The sequence below is a fragment of the Pinus tabuliformis genome, chromosome 9 (genome assembly GCF_031772625.1).
Source record: "Pinus tabuliformis cultivar Carrire ecotype Pingquan chromosome 9, CPIR1, whole genome shotgun sequence".
Classification (NCBI taxonomy): Eukaryota; Viridiplantae; Streptophyta; class Pinopsida; order Pinales; family Pinaceae; genus Pinus; species Pinus tabuliformis.
The window spans coordinates 401,243,000-401,267,604 of record NC_142307.1 but is presented as its reverse complement, the minus strand read 5'-3'; positions in this window follow the sequence as shown (position 1 = coordinate 401,267,604).

The window sequence follows — 24,605 nt, the reverse complement described above, 5'->3', positions numbered from 1 at the left end:
AAATCTGTTATAACCCATAAACCCACATTTCTAATGTTTAAAACCCCCCTTCGTTTAATAAATCATTCAAATCGCGTCGTGGGCCCCGTCCCTAATCCTCCGCCGCCTCATCTTTGCCGCCAACCATTAGATATGGCACGCTGCAGATCAACGGTGGGCGGGTCCTTTCCCCAACGAAGCCGCAGAGGGTTAACGCCCGGGAGATCGACGGTTTTTCCGTCGTACTCCCGCCACGCGTCACCCTCCCGGCTGTGGCGGAGCCCCCTCTGCCGAAACCACCTACGCGGATAGGCGGTGCGCCCGAAATCGTAAACCGCCTTTCCCCCCTCCTGCGTCAGCACCACGTCACCCTGCCACATCACCATCCCGCATCGACCTCCTGCCACCGTGTCCTTGCCACGTAGCTGCCACCATACCGTCACGTCACCTCCTCCGCCGTACTACCATGTCACCCAGCCGTACTGCTGACGTCATCCTGCCATGTCACCGCCGTACTGGGACCCACTGCTAACATCATGTTGATGTCATGCTGACATCATCGTCAAAAAGTGCAAAAGGCGCAAATCGCAGCCTAGGAAGCTCGGAATCAGAATCTGAGGCAGTTTTTCATGCGCGATTAGCGCCTAGCGCTAATCGTGCATGGCTACAGGAAATAGGCCAAAATTGAAAGCCCCTCACCGCACAGCCCCCAGCAAGCCCGAAAGGTGCAGAATGACTCGATTTTCTTCGCGAAGCATTCAGAAAGGGGAAAACACAGTTTTTAAAGCAATAGAGGGCTGAACAACTGCCATGAAAGATCGATGGGCAGTTGTAGAGCCTCTACTTTACACTTGATTATCCATCATTACCTACAGTTTTCCCTCATTCATCTCTCTCTTTTGCCTCATTTTCCTTGCAAACCAACCCAGATCATTACATTATATGAATTTAAGCATGATTAAGGAATTTTGCTAATGTGTGACTGTTTTGTTTAGATTTTGACATATTTACAGGAATTCTGCAGCCATCTGATGATCCCGCAGCCTTTTTGTTAATCTCAAGGTTCCACGTGTCATTTTGCCAAACGAGCCACATGGGCACTTAGGAATCAAGGTTCTCGAGGTTCCTGTGCCATTGGTTCAGCCAGCCACGTCATCTGTACCTCCGGTCAACGAGGGTCAAGTTACGGTCAACAAAGGCAGCTTAACGGTGATACGTAAGCTGTTGGGTCACGTCAGTTCAAACGGTGATTTGGCCGTCTTACGCAAGCTGTGGGGGACATAATCCAACTCTGGATTCATTGCCCATAACGACCAGAACCTCCAGCTCATCCACGAGGCTTATGACGTGTTATTGAACCTTAATTACGCATGACAGTTAGTTTATTTTTCAGTTTTAGCTGTACGCATTAGGCCGTCTTTCAGATGCCTATAAAAACTAGCGTTTGCATACGCTTAATGTTACTTTTTAGTTGATGTGTTTTATGAACTCGTTATTATTTTAGTGCATTCCGAGACTCTGTTTTAATAGTGTTGTTCTAGCACTCTTGACTGTAATTTTCTGCACATGGAGTAATAGAAGCAGTGCTGTTCTGAAGTTTTCAATTTCGTGAGTCTTCTTTGGGTATTATGAATGGAGGGCCCCTGTTCATGACTGCCCTTGTATAGTATTTCATGTTTATATTCTTGCTATTTCTTCATTTTCCATTCAGCATTTCCTTTTCTTGAAACATGTACAACTTAATTTACTTTCATGTTATTTCATTTCCAGCCTTTATTTTAAGCTGATCAGCATTGTTCTTTTGCAGGTTTTTAACCCGGGATTGTTTTTGTGTTATGTATTTGCTTAATATCTAGTGGTAGTTTCAGTTGACAGATTCAAAGTTGCTGCCTTTACTTTATTTTCATAGCTGATTTTTAGTTTTATTTCTCAAAGTTGTCTGCTAACATATGAACGGTCTCTTTATTATAAATTGTCTATCTTTTAGAGATCAGAATACTAATAACTTGCAGCTGGCTTTGGGTACTTTTTAGACTCATCTTTAACTACTTTCTAATCGTGCTTTACACAGTACTATGTGTTAGAGGCAGAGAGTTAGAAAGAGCAAAACATTATAACTAGTCTTTAAAGTAGATTTTTCTCATTTTTTTATCATTTCTTAGACTTATCTTTAGCTACTTCCTAATCGTGTCTTACACAGTACTATGTGTTAGAGGCAGAGAGTTAGGAAGAGATAAACATTATCATTGGTCTTTTAAGTGATTTTCTTACCTTTTATTTGCAGCAGCATGAATGGTGTCTAATGCCATTAGAAAGTGGTTCTTTGCTTTCAGTTCATTTCAAGTTATTTATTTCTTTCAAGCTTTTCCTTTTCAGCAAGTAGTTAGAGACCACTAATCACACGCTCTCACTCATCTAGAATTCACCTTACACACACTATCACTCATCTGTTTATAAAAACATCACTCCATCCTAGGAAGATAAATTAACCACAAACAACACCCCAAACAACAAAAGCTCTAAGAGGTTGCTTAAGTACATATAGTACACCTTCACTTCATCAGCTTACGAGCCCCGGGTTGACAATTAATGACATCAATTTAGGAACACTAAATTGACTAAACAACAGTCTAAACCACTCAGAAGATATTAAAGACTCCAGGATCAGCACCAAAGAGTATCAGAGGGAAGATGAAGCGGCAAAGAGTATCAGTTCAGCAACATCAAAGCAGGTGAAAATTAAAGACCTTCATCAAAGTCAGCAAAACAATTAAGGCCATTTAAAAGCTTATCTGGTCGAGATTAGTGCACATTAATGCCAACAAACAGCAGCAAAACCAAGTTAGAGGTGGAGATAAAAGACAAATCACAGTTATTACATGAGGACTGCACCGAGCCACCCAGGACAGACAGTAACTCAGTTTGATATAGCTGCCCTCAGCGCAGCTCAAAGATATTTTCATGCATTTATTTCTGGATAAGATTAGGTTAAAGTAATCATTTTCTTTCAGACCTGTTTAGGTCGGCTGTAATAGATTAATTTTTGGATAATTTTCCCTATTTATACCGACCCTCTGTATTGTTTAAAGGGTTGGTTGGTTGATAATCTTCATTAGAGACTCGCACTGGATATCTGAGATGTTTTACTTAATCAAAGATTGCTGAAAAGCTTTGGGGAAACGACTGTCTGCTCTGTGTCTAATGGTTTGAAGAATTGAATGTGGAATTCTTGTGCTGCAATATGAATCAATAAGTGTTCTTCACCTCTGTTATTTCAATTTCATTTATGCTCAAGTTGCAGAACGAAGGATTGGTTTAGAATTTGCTTAGCTGCACTCTATGCTCAGTTTCTGTGGCTTCTTAATGTTTTCTTCTTGATCTAGGCATAAATATGAATTCTGTTATGGCTCATGTTTGACCTATTTCACATATGGATGACTGTTATCTAGGAATTCTTAACTGCTCCTAGATAGGGCTCATTTATCTTCTTTTTGCTAACCTGAATGAGAGATTCTTAATTTCCCCTCATTCCTTAGCCTTTAATCCATCTCTTTTACCTTGAATGATTGTTTCATATGCAGCTAGCTTGCTCCATATTCCTTCTTGTGACCAAGAAAACGCACCAGCAGTCCTACTCCTTGACTCCACGCCCAATGGTTCTAAAACTTTCATGCTATCCCTGCCTCCTTACTTGAAAGCATCATCCTTCCCACCAAAAAACAAAACAAAACCCCTTGAACTCAATAACTAGCCTAAAAACCTTATCAACAAAGCTAAATCAGAAAGAGAGAGCCCTCTCTGATTGCAGGTGGGCTAGAACCTGCAGTCCAAAGATTGGTCTGTGGTTACCTCAGCCGTATCCTTTTGAGCCGACCAGAAGGACAACCTGAGTGATAACAACCTTAAAACTAGATAATAATAATAATAAAGTAATGTAGCTTCATTATTCTAGTCTTTTATGAGGATGTCTTTGCTTTTAATGGACCTTTTATGTTATGTTTTAATATTTTAAGTCTTTTTAAGTATTTTCTTATGAGAAATAAGTGGATGTAGAAACCATAAATACAATTTTATTGTAAATGGAGTTAAGCTGAAATATATATATATATGGATTTGATCACTCAATTTTTGACATGGTTGGATTTGAGGAGATCCCCTGATGAGCTTAGTTGAAAATCTTATTATGGAAATATGAAGTGAAGGGTTCTTCTTATGTGAGTTATCATGTTTTGGGAGTTAATCTTGCTAAAAGTGATGTTAGAAATCCCATTAAAGAGATATATCGTGAAGGGTTAATTCATGGTTAATACTTTTCCCTTTTAGAAGTAACGTAATAATGTTTAGTTCGTTCTTAAATAACTTTGTGTTTATTTCTAGAATTTGTTAATCTTATATGATCCATAATAACTAGAGTTTGTTGTAAACTTACATTTTCCACTGATAGGCATACCCTCTTGCATATTTAGAGGTTCTCCTCCATTAGGTTTTCTCCAAGAAATTTATGTATTTGTGGACAACAAAGTAAGAATAAAAGTAGATTGTTTATACCAAACCTTTTCTACCCTTATCTCTAGGAAAAGCTACCTTCTAAGTTTTATCCTTTAGACTTTGTTTTCCCTAATTTGAATAGGCACTAATCTTGGTCGACCCATTCATCTCTCCTCAAAGTTAATCAAACACCTTTTATGGATACCCCTCTTGCATGGGAGGAGATGGAGGCTAAAAGAGATCTATTTTAGTGATAGTGTCTAACCCCTCTTAGTTCCTTCAAGATCATATTTGTGCTTTAGGAATTTATCACAATAAGTGAGGATTTTAGAGGTAACATTTTGGCACCATTGCCAAGGATAAAGTCCATTTCTACAATATTGTAGTCTTGCTACCTTTTATTTGGCGTGAGTGTTATATTTGAAGATCTCTTGCTCACCTAGTGACTCCATGAAGGAATCATGCCTTTTCTCATCAAATATCATTAAAGATATTGTTGTTTATAGAGGTGAGGGTATCCAACACACTTTAAGGTATTTGAAGGTTCACATTGGAAACTTCACAAATTGGAATGAGGTATGAAGGTTGTGTAATTTCAGATTTATAACATCTCTCTATATTTCAAATTTGAAATAAGAAGCATGGCACAAAAGGTTGGTTTATGTCATTAAAATCCATGTGAGGGGTTTTAGGAAAAATTGCTTAACCCTTTCCATTTTTTGTGCATAGAAATCCACATAAACCCCATATTCAAATTCTTAAGAGGCATGTTCCAAGGTTTTAGGGAATTCCACATTAAGTCTCATTGCATGTTGCATCCTTCATTGAGTTTAAATTCCCACATTTTCCATGAAGATGTCAAGATGAAAATGTTTGCATATTCATTGAATCAAGAAAACACATGGGAATGGTATTGTGATTCTAGGGTGAATAATATTTTTTCGTTTCCTTACTCCATTGAAGAATTCTAGAAATTTTGGATTCTTGGTTATGATTAAGAGAAGCATGTTACAGGTTTATATGATGCACATATTTTGGTTGAGATTTATGATAGAATGGGAAAAAATATCATTGATTTCATATTTGTAAATGAGAAGAACCCTTCAAGTTCCATCTTTGTTAAAATAAATTAGAAATATGATGTTTATATATTCTTGGGTGAATATATTGAAAGAAGATATGATGTGTCACTTCTAGCAAAGCTTGAAAGTAATTCTCATGAGGGCGACAAACCCGCCTCCTCATTCCATGAGTCAATTTTGTGTGATGTTTCATATATAGAAGAAGACAAGGATGATGAGACTATTGAAGATTGTATTGTAGTTTCCCATGAGTAAAGTGAGGGCAATCAAATATTCACTTTGCCCTATCTTAAAGACAAGGTTTTGGTAAGCCACTTTCCTCAAGTTTTTGAATTCAATGATCATGCTTTTGATGATTTGGAGAGGGAAAGTTTTGTAGAGAAACCCTTTGAAGAAGATGAATTTTCACATGTGTTTACTCCCCCATGTGAAGCAAAAGAGGATAGCCAAGAGCATCAAAATATCGAGGTTTTTAAGACTAAAAGTCAACTTTTTTGTAACTTGGTTTGCCAAGCATGTTGGAGACAAATGGAAAGATCCTTATGAGTAATAAGTAGCTTTGTTTATTCATGAATAATGAGGATTTATTTTAGCACAAGGTATTGCTATGATATTCAAAGTTCAGAAATTTTCCAACCATATTTCTCATGAACAGATAAAATCTTTTGCAACATATGAGGCATGATGATGTATGTCTAAGTTCAAAAAAATTCAGCCACATAGGACTTCATCTCTTATTCATTTTATTCATGAATATGGAGCATGTGTGTTTAGGTCTATATTTTCTATGAGACAATGGTATTTTTAATTTGTAATTTATTGCACAAAGTTTGGCCACCAAAAAAAGGGTAGCAAGCCTTTATGAGCCTTTTTTTCTAAATCTAAAGCTTTATAGGGCTACAAACAATGTTTTTGGCATATTTTTATTGTCGTTGCCTTAAACCTTATTTCTTGAGGGTGTTATCGATCATGTTTCATGTTTGGAATGTGTTATATTCTTTCCATGATTAGCCCCACATGTGATTAATGTGTTGGATGAAATAGGGGATCATAGTGTGGTTTTTGTTGGAGAATATATTAGGGCGGTTATTTAAACTTTTTCTCCTTATCCTTGATAAAACATTTTGAACTTATGTTATCTTCTTATGTTATTTGTTAGATATTTTTCATCAAACAATTATCAAGAGAAAAAAAATAGACACAAGAATTAGGCTCCAAGCCAGGGAAAAACCCCTCCAAGAGGAAAACCAAAAATAACTTCTTTTGTTCTTATAGAATATGATCAATTCAGAAAACTAAGACCCCAAACCCTAGACGAAGTCCTCTTCCAAGCACCAAGTCATCCCTCCAAGAATATTCTCCAAATAGGTCAAAGATCAACCAAGTCAACAAAGGTCAAACTCCCTTCAACCTACTTCAAGTCTCAACTTTGGCCCCTAGCTCGGATCTGCAATCTCGTCCTGCAACTTTCGGCCTTGCAATAGCTATAGAAACCCTAACACATGTGTGGGTAGAAGAGATCAAATATAGATCTCCTTCCTTTGCTTTAGCTTACTCCTTTTCCTCTATACTTTTGGCTTCAAATCTTGATCTTCTTGTAAAGTTTTGTACTTGTAGTTAGGTCTGTAATTTCAACCTTGCAACAACAATTGAAACCTTAGATACTTCGCACATGTGAGAGAAACATAGTCACAAAGATCACATTTCGGTTTCTCCTTAAGATTCTTTCTTATTCGCCTTTCTTACTTATGATCGAACCGAAAAAGTGTGTTCCGAATGAGGTTAAGTTCTTCTTGTAGATAACCTTCTCATGAGGTTGAATAACCTCAAACTGAGCCGATTTCTTCTGGTATGGATGACTTGTGCTTAGAAGCTCACAACGACTTTATAGACTAAAAAGAATATATCTTACATGTTACTAGTTGCCTAAAATGGTCTTACATAAATGATAAAGACTCTTTTGATTCAAGAAAAATATTCTTTTAACATGTAAAACCCTAGAAGAATGAAGAACATACTTGACCTAGTTGACCAACAAAAAGAAGCATGAAACCCATGCTTTAAATAATATTTTTCTTTCTTCTTTTTCCTATAACATAAGATATTCATAATGACATGAGTAAAATGAAAATTATGAAGATTGAAACTAGTTACATTTTCCAACACTCACTCTTAACTAGGGAGGTATTCATAATTGTACAACCGGTACAAGGATATACTCAAACTAAATATTCCTCATAAGAAGAGTCAGATTTATAAGCCATCATTAAGCATCAACATCATAACCAACATTTTCAACATAGTAAATCCGTAACTTGACAAGCTCTCTTTATATCAGAGAATAATGTTAGGATGTTTTACATGAGACACCACACTTCCTCTGAAAGGTACATACCCCATTCATATGTTCACTAGGTGTGTCCTTTTAGGACTATTCTTATCTTGGATTCCCAATCCTTAAATAATATCAGTCCTCTTTGACCACTCATGTCTTGGATACTTGTCCAATCCTCAAAGAGTTTCAGTTAACAAGAATACTTCCTATCTTGGATTCTTTATCCTCGAGGGGTATTAATCTCATACGTTTATACAAATCTCCATTCTCCCTACCATGCCCTTCACTTAGACATATGGTTGTTAGTCTTATCCTAGTGCATAACACCTGATAGAAAGAGAATAAAATGCCCATCATCACTCCCTCTCAATCAGGGAGGATATCCTCATTCCCTCTTAATTATGGAATAGATCCTTACTCCTTTTTAATTAAGGAAATTATTTTACTCCCTCTCTAAAATAGAGGATTTTCCTAACTTCCTTTTAATTTGGAAGTAATTACCACAAGCTCTTTGGATTGTCTTCATAAATGTATCTATTACTAGTTCTTCAAGTAGTAGTTGCATAGCTCCTCCTTTCTTTATATCTCATCATATTGAGCTTCTACTTTCCTGGATATTATGGAGCCATCCTCATCCTTTAATATTGTGATAGGGTTCATGCCATCAACCTTACACATCACTTTCTTATAGTCATCATCAATGAAGCCATTATATTAAGCCTATCATAGCTCCCTCTAAGCATGAAATTGATCTTCATTGTTATCGAAACATGAACATTAGGTATATTCTTATACCTCTACCTTTCAATCCCAAGTTGATGATGTAAACATCTTGGCTACATAATGCTTTAAGGATTACCAAAACCATTCACTCAATCCATATGTTCTTTGAATTGAGTTCCACACCAATAGTTGAACTTTCCTCATCTGTCATTGTGCATTTTTGCAATATCTTTCTAGGTAGAAATTTAATCAATATGTCAACCAAATAACCAATACCAAAGTATCAGAACTACCTTATGATGGTGCTTACATCAAAGTGCTTGCTTATAACTTTTGATATCAACATATTTATTTATGGTCCATCTTCATATTGTGCAAGAATCCTTCCCCATGCATTCACTTTTCAATCAAGGTGCCCATGGATCAAATTTGCAAGAAACAATATCTTCCTTGGAGTTGTTATTAACAACTCACTTTCCTTCTTTTGAAGACCGTACTTAATGTTGATTTATGTCATTCTCTTTTATGGGAGAGTCTTAATCTTTAGCCATTTCGAAGCATACCAAACTTCTTTTTCCAAGCATCGAATAATCATATGGAAGACTTACTGAGAATATTCGTATAACTAAATCTTTTTGCAACATTCTTATAGATATGAACCCTACCTTAAAGAAAATTTTATTTAAAAACATGCATACCTTTGCTTCCATATAACCATCTATCCATCCTTCCTTGAATGAGATTGCTTCTTACACCTATCAAATATACATTTATTTTCCCAAGAGGAGAAATATTTTAATTATGTCTTTCATATTGCAACTCAACCATATGCATTCCCTCATCATTCAAGACTATATATTCCTTACTAGATGGAATATATATCAATGATAATGCTTCTTCCAAGAAACTTCTTAAATGATGGTTCTTATTGGATCTTTGATGATCCTTCTTTTCAAAATGACTACCTCTAACATGATGTTAGAAAATGCTTGGATGAAAAAATTGTAGAAATTTTGAATAATATGACGCATATTCATATAGATTATCCTGATTATACACTTATAAGCAGAACATGCATAATACATAACCTCCTCTACGTTGATCATCAATTTACAGAAGCAGAAACATTCACAGGCGCACATAGAAGCATCAATCACACATATCAACACAGTATTTTCCCGGGGAAAGCATATAGCTAAAAACCCCAGCTATCTATATATTATAGTGATTGAATCATGTAACAATACATAGTACAATACTCATCCCAAGTACTCAGTACTATCTCCTCATGCTACACACAATACAGCTCAGATCTGATCTCCAAATCTCCCCCGCTGCTTGCTTGCCTCCACAGCTCAAGAATTGATGAGAATGGTTTACCAAACTCGTATTTGACCTGCAAATAATCACTCACGCTGTGTTGGACGTGAGCACAGGCTACAATTATTGGTATTGGCCAATTCATTGGCATACTCAATCCCTCTGATTGTGCAAATCATCATGCACAGCTATAGTCACAACTGATAGCAATCTGATCCTCTAACACCTGTCCCTGTTGAACTGAACATGCACTGACATGCAACTGAGTTAACTGATGTATTCTATAGTTGCATTATGAGTTAATAACTTGTGAATTAATTAATAACTAATTCACCCAACTCATCTCTAGTCTATTTGCCAGTTAGACTAAATACAACCAGTTTAACAAAGCGAAACTGAACACAACTCCATCAACTGCACCTCCAGTCCACTAAACTCAACTCACTTGAGTTCTAACTAAAGTCCTGCATGCAAATATTAGTCATCCCATAGGTAACCACGTATTTCCTTCTGGGATCTGCATGTACCACATCCGTAGCTCATCCTGAAGTGCTCCAAGAGAATAAGATCAAGTTTATAGTCCAAATATTATTATGAGACAATAATATTTGACTTTTCTATTTTTGACAGCCAGTCTAAAAACAGACTTTGATCACTCACATTGTGATCACTCACACTGTGGTCACCCACACTGTGATCACCCACACTGTGATCACCCACACTGTGATCACCCACACTGTGATCACTCATACTGTGATCATCCCTACTGGGATCAAAAATAGAACTTGCGCCATAATTTGCCTGTGGGCCCACTTTGTGAAGGCGACTCTTTTCACTAAGCTCCATCATCTTGTTGCATTCTCAACAAGCATTTCTTGTTGCACACTTTTCAACACTCCCTCTCAATAAGAAAGGCTTCCCCTCAAACCTGATCCTGTAACTCTGGAATGTTCTCCATGCAACACATCTGGTCGGTCCACTTGCTCTGTCATCAAAGTCTCTGGCTGTTATTGCCTCTGTCAACTGAAACTCTGCATCTCTGTGCTCTTCAGTATCTGACTGCTCTAGCCTCTGTCACTTTGATCTCTGACTGCATCCATGCTGCTACTGGTTCTATCTCCCAGCATTGCATCTGCACTGCACCTCCCAACTGATCACCCTGTTGAGCTAGAAACACCCTCTGATGCTGAAGCTCTACCTGCTGCTGACAAGTGATCCCTCTCTGACATCTGCGCTACTGCAACATCTCCATGCATCTCGCACCATTGCACACCTCTCTATGCCACCTAGCACTGTTCAAAACACTTGTGCCTCTCACATTGTTGCAGCCTGCTAGCTATGCGTTGTCCTGGGATTCCCTGCACTGTCGCTCTCTCTGCCGCTCCATCCGCATCTGTCTCTACCCAATCAGTTAGTTCCTGCTACTACACATTGGGGCTCCCATAGCAAGGTCTCATCCAAGAGTTTGGGTACCTCAAGGATCCTGCCCCTCCTCCTTGGGACAATCAATCCACATCACCCCACCTCCTACCTGGAGGTATGGCTGCATGCGATCCCTCAGCCCACCTGGCTCGAAGTTTCCCCCTATTGGAGGTCTCTGCATGAGTATATGTCTCTACTCGATCTCCTCTTAGCTTCTCTAGTTGTGGCTGCTCCACAACCTCCTGAAGCTGCTGCACCAATCGTGGCTCCTCCACAATCGTCTGAGACTTCTTCTGGCTCTGCATGTTGAGAGGTAATATACGCTCCCTCTCAACCACCAAGTCTCCATCAGTTTCCTTGCTGCTCAAGGCTTTGCATGCATCTTGAACCTCAAGAGCATACAGGTTCTTGACCCGTGAACCAATCTGCTTCACCTGTCTAGTGATGATGTGTCTAAGGAAAACCTTTCCCTTACTGAAGACCACATCATAGCCTCTGTCTTCCAACATCGCGATTGACACCAAGTTTCTTTTCAGTCCTGGTACATACTTGACATCAGTCAAGGTAAGGTGAGCTCCATGCTCCCTCTGAAAAATAACCGTGCCTACACCTGAGACACTATACTTCTCATCATTACCCATCCCTATGAGTATCTGGAGATCTTTCTCCTCCAAAGTACTGAACAAACTTTTGTCATCGGTCATGTGGAAAGAAGCTCCACTATCAAGAAACCAGCCACTTCCCATCATGGATGAAACCATGCATGCGAAGAGTGTGAAATCCAACGCAAACTGTGAAGCAAGTGCCTCACCTTCAGATCCTTCCCTGGATCCCTTCTTGGACTTCTTCTTTGGGAAATTAGTAGCATAATGACCCAACTCATGACAACGAAAGCATCTCAACTTCACCTTGTCAACCTTATTCCCATCATTGGAAGAACTGGATTCGGAAAGAGAAACCTTCCCCTTCCCCTTCTTCGCCTTACTCGCTAAGGCACAGTTCTCCTCATCCTGCATGGATGAAGAACCGTCTCTGGTGCTCCGTCTAATCTCCTCCTGCATCAAATCCGACCATGGTCGTTCCCAATTTGACAGTTTCTCCCTTCCACTCACCGAGTCCTGGTAGCTATGCCAACTCTTAGGAAGGTCAAGGAGTGCTAGACTCACCATCCTCATCCGACAGTCACCCCCACACTTCCCAGTTCATCCCGCCATTGGGTGAACTTCGTGAGATACTGGGGCATATTGTCTCCATTCTCACACTTAATGTTTCTGAGTTTCGCTCTTGCTTTGGAATTAAATGAATTCCACCAGCTCAAAACTCAACCGCTTCTGATCTAGAATTCGTGAGAACAAAGTATTTCTCGTACAGAGATCGAATGTATGGGCATTCACCGGATATCTCACCTTCCAAAAGAAGGATGAATCCAGAGGCTACCTGGCCTGATCACAAACTCTGCCTGAAGAAATAAAATGTAAACACTTTCTGAATAATATATCCGATGATCAATCCTCGCTTGATATCCTGTAAAAATATCTTCTACAAATCAAGCAGCTCTGATACCATGTAGAAATTTTGAATAATATGACACATATTCATAGAGATTATCTTGATTATACACTTATAAGCGGAACATGCATAATACATAACCTCCTCTACGTTGATCATCAATTTACAGAAGCAGAAACATTCACAGGCGCACATAGAAGCATCAATCACACATATCAACACAGTATTTTCCCGGGGAAAGCATCTCGCTAAAAACCCCAACTATCTATATATTATAGTGATTGAATCATGTAACAATACATAGTACAATACTCATCCCAAGTACTCAGTACTATCTCCTCATGCTACACACAATACAGCTCAGATCTGATCTCCAAATCTCCCCCGCTGCTTGCCTGCCTCCACAGCTCAATACCTGCTCAAGAATTGATGAGAATGGTTTACCAAACTCGTATTTGACCTGCAAATAATCACTCACACTATGTTGGACGTGAGCACAGGCTACAATTCTTGGTATTGGCCAATTCATTGGCATACTCAATCCCTCTAATTGTGAAAATCATCATGCACAACTATAGTCACAACTGATAGAAATCTGATCCTCTAACACCTGTCCCTGTTGAACTGAACATGCACTGACATGCAACTGAGTTAACTGATGTATTCTATAGTTGCATTATGAGTTAATAACTTGTGAATTAATTAATAACTAATTCACCCAACTCATCTCTAGTCTATTTGCCAGTTAGACTAAATACAACCAGTTTAACAAAGCGAAACTGAACACAACTCCATCAACTGCACCTCCAGTCCACTAAACTCAACTCACTTGAGTTCTAACTAAAGTCCTGCATGCAAATATTAGTCATCCCATAGGTAACCACGTATTTCCTTCTGGGATCTGCATGTACCACATCCGTAGCTCATCCTGAAGTGCTCCAAGAGAATAAGATCAAGTTTATAGTCCAAATATTATTATGAGACAATAATATTTGACTTTTCTATTTTTGACAGCCAGTCTAAAAATAGACTTTGATCACTCACACTGTGATCACTCACACTGTGGTCACCCACACTGTGATCACCCACACTGTGATCACCCACACTGTGATCACTCATACTGTGATCATCCCTGCTGGGATCAAAAATAGAACTTGCGCCATAATTTGCCTGCGGGCCCACTTAGTGAAGGCGACTCTTTTCACTAAGCTCCATCATCTTGTTGCATTCTCAACAAGCATTTCTTGTTTCACACTTTTCAACAAAAATAATATGCAATATGGTCCCAAAATTCTCATTCTTGAAAGCTAGATGATTCCTACCAAATGTATACTCTAATTCTATTATCATATGCTTCTTTCTATGATGCCATTCTTTTTAAAAACCCAATACTCTTCTATATAATACATCAATGCATGTTACTCTACTTTCTACTTAATAAAAGAAAGACAAATTGCATAAATAACTCGACAAATGTGGAGCTTCCTTTAATAGTAAATATCCTGAGTATCTTCTCCTTATGGATTCTTCTCAGGTTCTCCCTTTTCCTCAACTATGTGAGCTTTACTCCTTTCCTTCCTTTTTTTGTTCTTATTGTTTGCACAATCCCTCTTTAAATGTCCATACTCATTGCATCCAAAGCATTGAACTTGGACATATCTGGTTTTCCTTTGGACTTTCCAAACTTCCCTTTCTTCTCCTTCTTGGATTTAACCACAGAATTTTGGGACTTCTCATTTGATTTGGTGTCATCCTTTGCCTTTATCTTAGTTTCTTCCAAGATACATTAATCCCATAACTCTTCAAAAGGAGTAGTATCATTTCTTGAGTAAGCACTAGTTGCAAAACTGCTCTAATTTGGTGGCAAAGCATTCAATACACAAGTAGTCATTTTTGAATCGAAAACAACTTCTCCAAGCCCTTGCAATTGGTCCCTTATTTGTGACATCTTCATAAGATAAGTGGCCATGTCTTCATCCTTTAACTTTCTTATTCTATATAGCTGATTACTCAAGGATATCTTCTGGCCTGATGTACTTATAGAGTACAATTTCACCAACTTATCATTCATGGATTTGGATGTCTTAAAATCAGCAACAAAGGGAGAAAGATGATACTTTATGGATTCAATATAATCCTTTGTGCCCTCACTTCTCCCTTCTTTTATTTTGTTAACTCTTGAGTCTTCTCTTTTCTGGTTGAGTAACTTCACCAAGAACATATTCCATGACCTCATTTTTTGTTAGTATCAAATCAATCCTCTTCTTCCATGCTAGGAATTTTACTAACCCAACAAGCTTGTTTCTTTCCTTGTAAAATATAGCCATATGTCTTGTAGATTGGGACAATGGAGCACAAAATGGTACTTACTTGTAAAACGAATTTCCTTCTTGATGATGTCTCCAACTATCTTGATTCTTTCAAGACCTTCAAAGATACTTTAATGATGCCATAGAATGATGACTTTTAGGATGAATTTCAATAATGATGTGTTCAGCAGCTTCGAACAGTGGGTAGTGATCCCAAGATTCTTTGATGCTTCCTTTCCTTCAAAGATGTCTTCCAATGAGCCTTCAAATTGATGACTTTCCAAGAGAGAGTAGCAACCTTTCTTTCGAAAATTTTGAAGTGCATTAGAGAGTATTCAACAAGAGCTTGATCCTTCTTAAGATGACGAGCCCTTCAATTTAGAAACCTTCCTTCTAGGTCAATAGGTCTTCTTCTTCTTTCCTTCTGTCCTTTTACAAATGATTCCCCTTGACAAGAAATCCCTTCATATGTCAATTATATGATCTCCAAGTTGCCTTCTTCTTCACCTTAGCTCTGATACCATGTTGGAGAATGTAGTAGGGTAGTTATTTAAAAAATTTCTCCTTATTCTTGATAAAAGCTTGTGAACTTATGCTATCTTCTTATGTTCTTTGTTATATTATTTTCATTAACCAATTATCAAGAGAAAAAACAATACACACAATCGACACAAGAATTAGGCTCCAATCCGGGGTAAAACTCCTCCAAGGGGAAAACCCAAAAGAACTTCTTCTCTTCTTATAGAATCTGATCAAATGAGAAAATCAAGACCCAAAACCCTAGATAAATTCCTCCTCCAATCACCAATTTGGCCCTCCAAAAATCTTCTCCAAATAGGTTAAATATCGATCAAGTCAAGGGTCAAATTCCCTTCAACCTGCTTTGAGTCTCAACTTCGGCCCCTAGCTCAAATTTGCAATCTCTTCATGCAACGTTTGGCCTTGCAATAGTTGTAGAAACCGTACCACACATGTGGGTAGAAGATATCAAATATAGGTCTCCTTCATTCACTTTAGATTAATCCTTTTCCTCCAGATTTTTGGCTTCAAATCTTGTATTCTTGCAAAGTTTCAGAACTAGAGTTAGGTCTGAAATTTTGGCCTTGCAACAACAATAGAAACCCTACATACTTTGCACGTGTGAGAGAAAGATAGTCACAAAGACCATATTTTGATTTTTCCTTGAGATGCTTTCTTCTTGTAGGTATTAGATTCCTTTTCTTTTTATTTTTTACTTATGATCAAACTACAGAAGTGTGTTCCAAATGAGGTCGATTTCTTCTTATATATAGCCTTCTCATGAGGTCGAATAGCCTCAAACTGGTCCAAATTCTTCTCATAGGGCCAACTTGTGCTTGGACGCTGACAACGACTTTCTAGGCCCAAAATAATACATTTTACATGTTACAACCTTCCTAATAGGGTCTTATACAAATGATAAATATTGTTTGACTCAAGAAAAATATTCTATTGACATGAAAATCCCTAGAAGCATGAAGAACATGCTTGACCTAGTTGACCAAAAAAATGGAGCATGAAACCCATGCTTTAAATAATATTTTTATTTCTTATTTTTCTTGTAACATAAGAGATACATAATGACATGAGTACAATGACAATTATGAAGACCAAAACTAGTTACATTTTCCAACAATTTTATAAGGAGCAAGTCCGCTAAAAAAATGGGTGGTTTTTTAACCCATTTTGGTAGTTTTCAGCACATGATTTTCACTTTTGGTATTTTTGCAGCACACAATGTTTCAATCAATGGTTTTCTAATTCGAATTAAGGAATTAAGGTTGTAATCTAATATGGATCAATGGATTAGGGTTTTTGGATGGCGCAAGAGCCTATATTTTGTATTGTAAACAATTAAATTGATTGATGATAAAAATTAGAGGTGAAACTCTTAATAGTTTGTCGATTTTCTTGGTTGGTTTCAAGGGTAAGTCTATGTGTAATATGTGATTTCCATTGTTTTACTTTTATGTTTATTAAGAATCCGTGTATGCAAATCATCACTATAAAAGGTTTAAAACTTACATCTTGAATGAGGTGTTGTCATATCTTGACTTCAAAAAGGATGATTGCATCAAATCCATCCAATAATGGATAAAGAAAGCTTGTAAAAGTGCATACCAATCTTGGTATGATTTTCATGCTTTTATTTATTTTAATGAGCTCATGCCTTTTTCATCTACACAATATGGGATATCACATTTTATGTTTGCTTGATTAAAAGCATCTCCTTGTTTTGGTTCATTATAAAACACAAAGGAAGATATTATGGTGGAGATAAAACACTAGCATGGGTCCATTATGTTGAACAATGTAACTAGTGTTGGTCTTCATAATTGTACTTGAGTCATAATAAAATGTATTTATCAAAAGAAAGAAACAAAAATCTTATTATTAAATAAATTGACTTATTAAAGCATGGCTTTCATTCTTGCGTAAATTGTTTTTAGGTCAAATCCTCCATTGAAGGGTTCTAGGGTTTATGTAAAGTATCCTTGTCAATGTCAGATTGTAAAGAACCCTTTCTGGGATTTATTTGTCAAAGAAGAAATTTATTTTATTGTAAAATAGTTCAATTATGCCTCCTCCACCAAGTTGGCCTTAACTGGGTAGCAAAATCACTATATAAAGGCAACAACTGACCTCATTTATCACACACTCACAATAAGGTTTTCTCTACAAGTTTTGGGGTCAGAAAAAGTGTGAATTTCAAGGAAGAAGAAGAAGAAGAAGAATGAAGGAGAAGGAGGTATATCACAAGCATAAGAATTTGAAATTCTCTCTCTTTTTCCCACACATTTGAATCTCTAAAGCTACTGAAAGGGTCGTAATTTTGTAGTTGTTGGGGAGGCCAAAATTCTAAAGTTGTTGGTGAAGTTGGGGCCAAAATTTATGGTTTGATGTTGGGTTGTAGATGTTGGACAAGAAGAGACTATTGAAGGTTACAGTATCTCATTGGAAGGTTGAATCAGTGGAGGAGGACGGTATATTGGTCTAGGGTCTTGGTCTATCTCATTTGAATTATTGAAGGGAGATTTCTTGACTTGGTTTTCCCCTATATAGGGGTTTTTCCCTGGTTGTACGCCTACATCTAGTGTCCTTGATCTTCGTGTTTTTATTTTGGTAATTGCTTGATGAAATAAGATAAAAGAAGAACATAAGAAAGATAATAATAATTCAAATAAATCAAAAGTAATTATCAACAAGGGAAAATCTTTCTGCCTTTTTTATTTTCTAACATGGTTTCAAATATGAGGTGAAGAAGGAAGAAAAAGGAAAGTTAAAATATTGATTTAAGAAAAAGGAGGTCAAGAAAAGGTCATTAAAGGGGATCATATAAGGAGATAAGTCTACCCACTACAGGAACTATGTCAAACTCAATGAAGGGAGAAAACAGATTAGGAGCCTCCAAATGCAGGGTTGGAAAAAGAGGATAGACCTCATTCTTGAAAAGAACAAAGTTTTGGATCTCGTTCAAGGAAAAATCGAGAAGTCTATAGATGAATCAAGTGAAGCAGAAAAAGAAAAGTTTAGAGAAATCAAAATATTGGCTATGAACCTTATAGTAGATGGAGTTAAGGGTAACCTAATTCCATACATATCTAACATAAATTTCACTCAATAAGTGTATGAGGCTCTCTCCAAGTTATTCACAATCAAGAACATTGGTCAAATAGCAAGCCTCAAGAATGAACTAAGAATTGTTAAGATGAAGAATGATGATATCAGTTCATCATATTTTATAAGTATGTCTAGAATCAAAGATGAAATCCAAGCAATAGATGAAGTTGTCCCAAAAAAGGAGCTCATAATCACTGCCCTTCTAGGACTACCAAAATCTTGGAGTGCCTTTGCATCAAGACTTAACAGTTGGAAGGATACTCCAACATTTGAACAAATGTGGAATGCATGTAGTCAAGAAGAACCAAAATATCATTAGTAAACAACAAGAGGGAGGAAGAGTAAAACACCTTGAATTCCTATTATTCTCATCACAAGAAGAAGGGAACCTTCAAGAAGTTCAAAGGACCAAAGAAGAAAATGGACCTATCCAAGATTGAATGTTACAACTATCACAAGATGGGTCACTACAAAACCCTGTTGTCTAGAGAATCAATGAACAAGCCTAAAGAATTAGAAATCAAGGACTTATACTACTAAGTCCCCTCTATCTCACATAGCCCTCTTAGTCTTTTATTTTTGTTTTGAATTATTTGGCTTTATTTTTTGATTTCTGGAGTTTATAGGTCTAATGTGTCTTGTTAGAACATTTTCCATTTTGATAAAGTTGTAGGTATCCCTCAATATTGGATTAAGACGGAGCCCTCACCATTTTACAAAAGATAAGAATCTTCTTCCATGTCTTATATTTTATGTTTGGTTTCCATCTCTTATCAAGATGTGTTTGTATTGTATTCTAATAACCCTTTCTTTATATTTTCCTTAGATATGAAAGTCTACAGAATACACAAAAGTTATGGAGGAGACTTCATAGAATAAGCTTGAAGCATGAGATTTCAAAGGAATCAAAGGAAGCCCTTCAAATTGATGTCATACAAGGTTTGTTAAGGAATAACTCAAGGTATGTCTTAAACCATAAGCTTTGTTATAAAGTTCTCTTCATGCAAAAGGTACGATCATTCTTCTTTTTAAATTTGTTTTACATTATTGGCATTGTTGTGTCTATGGTTTTGAATCATAAATATTCTTGTTAGGGTGATTAATCATCAAATTGAATCTACCCCCATTATATTATTATTCTTTTGGAACCCTAAAAGGGTTCACTGTAAAACCCTAACCTAAGGGTGTTTCAATATTCATTATGAAACCCTAGTCTACTTAGGGTTATTAACGAAATCTAGAAGTCCTATTATTTTGATGTTTTGGTATCGTTATGATAAAAACCCTAACCCTTTAGGGTTTGTTGTTATGTTTATGTTATGTATTGAAACCCCATATATTTAGGGTTTGGTGAATTAGGGTTTGTGAACAAAGCCATTGTAAGTAAGATTCTAGGAATGAAATCCTAGGTGTATATTAGTCCGATCGAAACCCTAGTATGAATGAAATTGTTGTATACTTAATTTTTATGTATTGATATTTGTGTTTACCTAGTAGATATTTTTGTGATATGCTAGTGCATGACTATGAAATCATAGATATGTATATGTGAGTATGGTAACCTAATTATTGATGCTCATAATTTGTGAATTCTAGGATTTGTAACAAAACTTTAATAGAAGATTGATATTCCGAGATATAATGATATTGTTTCTAATATGATTTATTTTTTTTGATAAAATGTAGGGTTTGCAACAAACCCTAATAGAGTCTAACATGTATATTAGAATTGTTATTTGATTGAATAGCTTATATCTAAGGATTTGTGCCTTGAAGATGAAATCCAGAGTTGAGAGTTTTTCATATATCTATGAAAGCAATATTTAGGCTCTAAATATAATGAGACTGATATCTTGATCGAGTTTCTTTAAGTTTTAATGATGTGTTCTAGGTTTTATGACAATAACCCTAGCAAAAGGTATGGGTCTCTTATTATGAACCTAACTAGGTTTAGGAATTTGAGGTCTAAAGTATTTGATTGTTTTGATGCTTCAATTATATTGACATAACATTGATACAATTATCTTGTCTTTGAGGTTTCTGCAAGTCTCATGATTATTTAGATTATCTTCTGAATACATCGCATTAGGTTTCTTTTTTATCGACATTTCGAACCAGCAACGGTGGTTCATCTTCAGGATGTGAAAGATTATTGAAAGACTAGTCTCATTTTTCCAACTATATATATAGAGATGCTTAGCCGACAGATATTAGGATTTATTAAATTATTTTTAAATTGTTCTATTTGTTTTAAAATTGTGAATTAATTTAATTATTTTGTAATTTTAATTATAGAATTATTATTTTATTCATTAGGGTTATGGTTATATTAATTATATTTGTATTAATTATTTCGTATTTTAATTATATTTATTTTAATTTTAATTAGTTAATTATTTTAATTATATTTATTTTAATTAATTATTAATTTCAATTGTTGTAATTATATTTATTTCAATTTATTTACTAATTATTTATTTATTAATTATATAATTATTTTAATTATATAATTATTTTAATTATATCTATTTTAATTATTTTAGTTTCTTATTTTAACTTTAATTAATTTTTAATTTTAATTGTTATAATTATATTTATTTCAATTTATTTACTAATTATTTATTAATGAGTTAATAATATCTTCTTATTTATGTTTTATTGTAATTGTTTTTACTTTGTATTTATATTAATTTTAATTATATGTCGTGATTATTTATTAAGGCTTACTACATATTGTCCTATGTTGAGGAGTTATTATAGTTAAGATATTTTCAATTGATGTTTATTTCCTATGATTTTTGTTAAATTATATTTTATTAAGGTCATAGTGTGTTATTTAATTAAAATGGATTAGATCTTTTATGTTTGTTCTAGGTTAATTAGAGGAGGATTATAGTTAGGTAGGGGTAGATTTGGATGATAGGATTGGAATCCAGTTTTCGCTTATGGTCCATCCATCGTCTCTATTGAGGTTATTAGGGTGTTTGCTAATTTCTATGGCTTCTCTGAATTTCCTTATGAAGTAGTGATCACTTCTAGCTAAGATACGGGTATCTTCTATACAGATTTGGTGCTTAGTTTTATCAGAATGTTCAGCTAGAGCTGAGGATTTGGATCGATTGTGTTTAATGTCAGCTGAGTGTTCCTGGATTCTTGTGTTAAAGGATCTCCCAGTCTCACCTACATAGGGTTTGCCACATGAGCAGGGAATTAAGTAGACACCTTTATGGAATTTAGGATCAATTTTGTCTTTGATTGGATTAAGGCAGTTATGGATAGTGTTTAAGGAATGGATCCATGAAAGACTCTCCAATGTTATAGAAAAAGGAAGTAGTTGATCTCCCCAGTTGAGAGGGAGGGCATCTTATGATGTTCATGATGGATACGTTGAAGAAGAAATCAAAGAATAAATGAAAGTACTACAATCTATTGAGGATGTCTTATTGTTGCTGAAGAAATGAAAGAAGAAAATCTTCTGACTAGTTGCATATGAATAACTTGATATAATTGGTATCGGTATGATTAAGGACCTCAAAGGTTTGTGTTTACTTGTATATGCATATTTGATCATTTATTGTTTCCTAGGGTTTTTGTTTATATAGATAAATCTCTCCATAAGAAGGATGAACACTCTGGAAGCATGCTTGAACAAATGGATATATCTAATTTATTAAGGAGAGATGAAGCATCTGATGGCAATTGCTTGGGAGGAGATATGGTCAGCCTATGTGTGTTGATGTCTAGATCCAGAAGAGGGAGGGTGGCAATGGTATTGGAGCTCTAATCTTGGATATGCACCTAGATCCTAGAGTTGATGGTTAGTTAGTAAGCCTAATGGTACCTAGACTGGTTGAAATATGGAGTCCATCTTAGTCCCACGCGAATAGATTACCCTAGTCAGGAATCTAGTCCACAACACTAAGTGTTCTAGAACTCTTCATAGTTCATTTTGGAGATCTTCCATGTACCTCTATAGATATAGGTAATTATAAATACCTCCCTAGTTAAGAGGGAGTGTTGAAGAATGTAACTAGTGTCGTTCTTCATAATTATACTTGAGTCATAATAAAATGTATTTATCAAAAGAAATAAAAAGAAATTATATTATTAAATAAATTGACTTATTAAAGCATGGATTTCATGCTTGGGTCAATTGTTTTTAGGTCAAATACTCCATTGAAAGCTTCTAAGGTTTATGTCAAGTGTCCTTGTCCATGTCAGATTATAAAGAACCCTTCTTGGGTTTTATTTATCAGAGAAGAAATTTATTTTATTGTAAAATAGGTCAATCAAGCCTCATCCAGTAAGTCGGCCTCAAACTGGACAATTTAGCATTAACTGGGTAGCAGAATCACTATATAAAGGAAGCAACCTAGCCCCCTTTGTAACGCACTCACAACAAGTTCAATCTGCAACTTTTGGGGCTGGAAAAAAGTGTTAATTTCAAGGAAGAAGAAGAAGAAGAAGAATCACAAGCATAAGAAGCTGAAATTCTCTCTCTTTTTCCCACACATGTGAATTTGTGAAGTTTCTAGAAGGAACGAAGTTCTACAGTTGTTTGGGAGTCCGAAATTCTGAAGTTGTTGGTGAAGCTGGGGCCAAAATTTCTGAGTTTATGTTGGGTTGTAGTTGTTGGAAAAGAAGAGACTATTGAAGGTTGTAGTATCTCATTGGAAGGCAAAAATGGTGGAGGAGGAAGGTATATTTCTCTAGGGTCTTGGTCTATATCATTTGAATTACTGAAGGAAGAGTTCTTGATTGGGTTCCCCTATATAGGAGTTTTGCCTTGGTTGTGCACCTACATCTGGTGTCCTTGATCTTCGTGTTTTGATTTTGGTAACTGCTTAATGAACTAAGATAAAATAAGAACATAAGAAAGATAAAAATAATTCAAAGAAATCACAAGTAATTATCAACAAGGGTAAATATGTGTCTTTCTGATTTTCTAACACATTGGTTATATCATTTGACCTAGCATATACATTTTGATATAGTAGGATTAGATAGAATAAGATCGATGTCTGAGAGAATTAGTTTAGTTATGCTAAGTACATTCATTTAGTGTGAACTTTATTAATTTTGTAATGTGGGGTTCTAGAGTGAGGGTCATGACCTAACCCGCTACGTTTTTCTCTCCTTTTATGAATTTTTGGAGGGCTCTTAGACACTCTCAATTAGAGTGCATTTCCCCATATACATATTGATATGAATTGCATCATTATATTGTTTTTAATCCATCTCGATGCTTTCAAAGTGGAAAAAGTGGAGGAATCGGCTCTTAGGACCAATTTTACCGGTGGGACCCAGTTTTGAAATTGGGGTCTGAAACCTTCTAAGAGTGTTTTGAGGCATCAAATGATGCTTTTTGGGTTAAAAATTTGTTGTTGTAGCGCAGCGCTAGTTTTTCATATTCTACATAGAGACCTTTCAAACATCGCAAGAATCGCGTCAATCAGATTTTGTATGCAAAAATTATGCCACTTAGAAGTTGACCTTCCTGTTTTCACCACCATAATTCGAGAGGATGCCACATCAGCCCCCATTATTCATGAAAAGGGGGATAGACACGTGATTATGATGTATAAGACTCTAAAGAGTCTATATTGTAACTCTAGTTAAGAGTTGATGTAGTCAAACCTAACCAGTATTAGGCTATCGGGTTGTGTTATAACTGGGCCACTAGGAGGAAAAGGGGTTCCTTTCTTTCAAGTGCATTTATTTTGTAGTTGAGAAAAAATATCCAGGAAGGATAGGAAATAGAGCACAAATAGAGCATGAGCCACAGGATATACTTCTTTG